This window comes from Spinacia oleracea, chromosome 6 (genome assembly GCF_020520425.1).
Source record: "Spinacia oleracea cultivar Varoflay chromosome 6, BTI_SOV_V1, whole genome shotgun sequence".
Lineage (NCBI taxonomy): Eukaryota > Viridiplantae > Streptophyta > Magnoliopsida > Caryophyllales > Amaranthaceae > Spinacia > Spinacia oleracea.
In genome coordinates, this window is record NC_079492.1 from 121,524,682 (window position 1) to 121,530,588 (window position 5,907).

A 5,907-nucleotide genomic window follows, 5' to 3' on the forward strand; every position below is an offset into this window, starting at 1 on the left:
AACTAGTGTGCCTGCCGCCCCTTCCCGGTCCTCTACCACCACATTTCTTCTCATCCCACCAGTCAGGAAAGCCAATCAATTGATAACAAGTGTCCTCATTGTGTCCCTCACGATTACAGTGATTACAAAACTTATCATTCGGTCTTGGTTTTGATTCTACTTTGAATGCCATCACTGCCTCTTTCTCCTTTCCAGACTTGGTGCGCAGGCTTTCGGTATTAATAATAGATTGGTAGGCTTCATCTACCGAAGGCAGTGGTGTTTGGGCCAATAATTGAGCACGTCGATCTTCATACTGATTATCAAGCCCAATCAGAAAATAGTGTAAATGATCTTCGGCACGAATCTCACTTACTTGTAGGGCAATGTTACACTTACATCCTCCACACGAACACCTCGGAACCCGAGCATGCTGAACCACCTCCTTCCAAATTTTCGAAAGTCTGCCATAAAACTCAGTAATGGTTTCGGTCGCCGTCTGCTTACACGCACTCAAGTTCATCTTGAGTTGACACACCCGTGTACCACTCACCACACAAAACCTTGTCTTCAGGTGTGCCCATAACTCTACAGCAATATCAAAGTCTTCTAATGTAGACCTCAAACTCTCATCTACCGTGTTTGTAATCCAAGAGACTACGGTGGAATTAACGGCAATCCAATGCCTTCTCTTTGTCACATCAGTCGTTGGTTCCACAATTGAACCATCAATGAACCCATATTTCCATTTGGAAATCAAGGAACGTCGCATAGCCTTAGCCCATTCATCGTAGTTTGAAGCCCCACGTAATCTGACCGGCGTAATTAAAGCACCCGGACCATCTCCCGATCCAAGATAGTAGTCGAGATCGACTGTGGTGTCTACCTTGGGTGTTTCGTCGTCCGTACCCATGATTAAATCAATAGGCAAACTCACGTTCTCAAGCAACCACGATGATTGCGTTTCTCAAACTCCAAAATCTCTCAATTGCGGAAAAAAATTAGGGTTTTTAACCTAAGCTCATGATACCATGACAAATACGGCTCAAACTCCTGTTCTTCTCATTCATTAACCACGTATATATATATTACAACGTAATTAACCTAAGGAGGTTAAACAAGTAACTTAACATAAATAGGACTTTACAATATTAACATTAATAACACTATTATACTCCGTACACTCCGTATACTCCGTATGTCCTATATTATAACAAATTCGAAACATAAACTGCTAATTGCAAAACCTACATAGTCTTCTTATAAATAACATATCAAAGTGACTTAATTTCATGTTTGTATGAAATTCAAAACTCATCGTGGGAAGTTGTTGAGGCAATAGGCAAGCAAGGGGTGAAGAAACTTAAGCTTTGAAGCCATACTTGATCTGCAACTATTGAGGCATTTGATTCCTTGTTGACCAATGAGCTCTTTTACCATCCAACAATCTCAAACGTCCATGTAAACACAGCCATATATGCATGGTTGAGTAAATCACGTGACACTCACAATTATAAAACCATAAACTGAATATCAACAGTCAGGGGCGGACCCATAAATTATAAAATGGGGGTCCAAAATTAAATACAACTTCATTGCAAAAAAAAAAATTAAAAGTCAACTATAAAAGTCAAAATTAAAAGTCAACTAAAAATTTGAAAACTCAAAATAATAAATTCGTTCATAAGATACAATAAAACTAATGAAAATATTAAAAAAAAAAATTACATTTTCCCTCGACGATTTTGCATTCCTTGAAACCGCTTCATAATAGCATCATCACTAACTTGGATAAAAACGTCTCGTTCTATAAAAGTGACCAAACAATCATTCAATAATTGATCACCCATACTATTTCGTAGACGATTACAATCTTCATGGAAGAGAATGCTCTTTCCACGTCGGCCGTTGCTACGGGAAGAATCAACACTAACTTTATGAGCAAATAAACTTGTTGGTACACTTGATGCTTTTCGGTCTCAACTAGCTTCATAGAGAGTTCACCCAAATCTTTCAATCCACAAAATCCATTACTCCTCCGCATATCCGCAATAAAATTATCAAGTTGATCATCAAGACTTAGTAATTCAACAATTGAGAACTCATTGGGATAAAATTCAGCAAGTTTAAGCACTTTATTTTTATCAAAAGAGGAGAAATTATTAAGCGGACTCAAAGAACTCATACAATTAAGTAACTCCATGCTCACCTCATTGAATCGGTTGTTGATCTCTTGAAGTTGAAGATCGATAATTCCCAAAAACACTTCAATTCGAAAATGGTGGTAATTTGTAGTATCCAAACGACCACGTTTCTTTCTTCCCGGGGGAACAAAAACATCATCCATGTCAACAATTGGGATACCATTCTTGTCACAAAATGAAGTGGTTGTTTCAATGAGAGATTCCCACCCATTTTCCCTCATGTCTTGTAATCTTTCTTTAGTCAAACTCACAAGTGACATAGCATTAACAATATCTTGGTCTTTTTTTTGCAAAGCTTTGTTTAGCTCATTCACAATCCCAAAAATCTTTTTCATCAAATGGATCATGAAAATGAAATTAAATGACTCAATTGCAAAACTTACATGATCGGCTTTTCGAGCATCATCATCACTTCGAGCATCATTTCCAATCGAATCAACTACCACACGAATTACCGGATACAAAGCAATCACATTCAAAATCAATTTATAATGTGATCCCCAACGTGTATCACCCGGACGACCCAAACCAAGCTCTTGGTTCAATCCTTTCCCACTTTCAATTTCACCATCTTCTAAAGCTTTTACAACTGTTTCAGATTGTTTCTCTCTAAGCATATCCTTTCTCTTACAAGATACTCCAACAACATTTAACAAGTCTCCAAGTGTGTCAAAAAGCCAACCACAATCTTTACTTTTCTTTGAAACGGCAACAAGTGTTAATTGAAGTTGGTGAGCAAAGCAATGAACGTAATATGCAGATGGTGTTTCATTCATTATCAAAGTTTTAAGACCATTAATCTCACCTTTCATGTTACTAGCTCCATCATATCCTTGACCACGTACACTAGACAAACTCAAAGAATGCTCATTAAGCAAAGCTATGATGGCTTCTTTAAGAGACAAAGATGTAGTATCCGCAACATGGACAATACCAAGAAATCGCTCAATTACCTTTCCTTTTTTATCAACATAACGAACACACAAAGCCATTTGTTCTTTACAAGATACATCGCTAGACTCATCCACTAGTATTCCAAAATAATCCTTACCAAGATCTTCCACAATTGCCTTGGTTGTTTCTTTGGCACAACAATTGATAATCTCCTTTTGAATTTTAGGTGAAATCAATTTATTATTCTTAGGAGCATTTTTCAAAACAACATTTCCAACTTCATCATTCTTATCCGCATACCAAATATAAAGTTCTAAATAATTTCCTTTATTACTTGATTCTTCACATTCATCATGACCACGAAATGCCAAACCTTGGAGCAAAAGAAATCTCAAACAATGAAGTGAAGCCGTCAAACGAATTTCATATTCACTTTTAACTTGTTCACATTGTTGGTTTAAAGAAGCTTGAATTGAACTTTGTGGATTCTTCAAATTTTCAAACTTTTCAAAAGCTTGATTATGAGCACTTTTAACACCACCAATATGCATCCTTAACCTACATGGCTTATTCCAACCTTGAAAACCATTTATGACAAATGCATCTCCTCCCGCTACTTTAGTAGTTTCATTCTTAAACAAATAGCAATAAAAGCAATATGCGGCATCTTTTGAAACACTATACTCAAGCCAAGTATACTTCTTAAACCAAGAAGGATTAAAGCGACGCATTTTACCTTGTTATTACATTAAAGCAAGGCCTTCTCTATTCCCTCCATCACCAATAGTTATATAAATCGGTCCACATGGATCAGCTTTGTTGCTATAAACTCTTGTCTGAAATCAAACACATATACTATATATATGATCAATTTATTTACATCAAAACATGCAAGTTACTAGTATGTTGTTAATTTAGAATTTAAATTAAGTAGACAAATTAATTCAATGAAGCTAGCAAGAAGCCAGAAGGTCGAATTGACTTACAAAACGTTCACATGCATGAACATGACCGGAAAATATGACATCAACACTAGCTTTATACAATAAATCCTCCATAGCTTGTCTCATGTCCTCTCCTTCGCCTTTATGAGCTTCATTTGAGTTGTACCATGGTGCATGAAGCAACACTATGATCAACGGGGTCTTTTCCCTATCAATTATCGACAAGTCACTTTGTAGCCACGCGTACTGCTCTGAGTTAGCATCATACTCCGTGTATGACTCAAGCATTAATTATGATGTGAGCTCCCATAACATCAAAGGAGTAGTAGAGGTTTGAGGTAGATCCGCTCTCCTCGTAGGGCATATGCCACCTTGCGTTGTATGCCCTAAAAGTGCCAGCCACGAATTGAAGGGGATTTCAAGTTTAAATCTCTCTTTCATCTTGGGGTCACAGTTCTGTTTGGATTATGGCTCTAACCAAATCCAAATTGAAATTATTCGGTCACAGTTAATTTGAAAATGAGGATTTAAAACGAGCATTTTGGTAAAAATTAATAAGAGTTTTATTGGAACAAATATAATTATATAAAATGGGGAGATACTTATAAAAGTTTAGGTTTTAATCCGAAATTTAACTTAAATTGGATTGGACTTCGTTTATATTTGAATAACTTTCATCTCTACTTCACTCATTGCATGTGTTTGGGTGCCCAATTGCCTCCCAGTTGGACTTGCTGCCCAAAAGCCCACTTGGCTATACATAACATATCCACACCCAATAAAGGCTCCATGCCTTATTCAAGCGGCACCACGGCCCAATAGCAATAAATTCCCTACCTGCATTCATTACACAAACACTATATATATGCCGCCAAAGCGTATATATCAAAGTACGTCCAATTTATTACCTTAACACTTATAATTCCCTAGAGAACTCTCTCTAGATCCGAACAAGTGCTTACTTAGGCATCAGATGGACTTTCCTCGGAAAAACCCCCGAGGCTAGTAACTTTGTCATTGTGCAGGTATATTTGGACTCCACACAATCAATAAACAAAGTCTTTCACATCAACAAAAGGGCCTTCAATCCGAAGCCCATTGTTTCAACACCAGAACAATTTGGCACCGTCTGTGGGGAAGATACTACAGAGCCTTGAGAAATCAACCACTTTTCATCCAAGATGGAGAATCTCAACGACTACGATTCAGAAGACGAATCTAAAGTACGTCCCTACTCCCAGCCGAGTCGGACAACACACATGCACACAATAGCCTCCAGACCTCCGGTCCCTACGCGGGAGGAGCTAACCGCGGCCATAACCATAATGCAGAAATTCCTTTTCAATGAAAAGGAGCAGAAAGCGATAATTGACCGCCGTACGCACCGAAGAACGGGGAGACAACTAATTCTGGAGCCACAACCAAGCGGTGAGCCCTCTAGGTCTAACCAAACTCTTCCACCGTTGGCATGGACTCACCTGACGTACGCCACGGTGGACAGAAAGCACATGGAACATCCGGGAAAAGGCTTAGAATCAACTAGGATGGTTCAGGGAACCAACTCCCTAAACTTTCCCAAGTAACGGGACAACTGCAAGTCGCCCTACTCGGGTCTGAAGCAGTGTACAAAGAAGGCTAAGACCCTCGGTACACGAGATCAATCGACGATACCTATGGCTCCGCTGACCAACCAGAAACGAGCAGTCGAGCTGCTAGGAGAAGGAAGGGAAGGCGAGATCGAACTCCCATCCCCCGGCGTACTCCGGATGATACCCACGCAGGAACCTCAGGCAATAGAGGAATCAGAGCGAGGCTGTGAAAGAAGATAATGACACCAAAATCTTCTTCATTCATTGAAGAGCTGGTCATGGAAGAAATCCCGAAGG

At 38.9% G+C, this 5,907-nt stretch overlaps 1 pseudogene; it reads right to left on the reverse strand.

Annotated features, from left to right (window-relative positions):
* Positions 1-1,286: 1,286 nt before the first annotated feature.
* LOC110805418 (uncharacterized) lies at positions 1,287-4,424 on the reverse strand (annotated as a pseudogene).
* Positions 4,425-5,907: the final 1,483 nt, after the last annotated feature.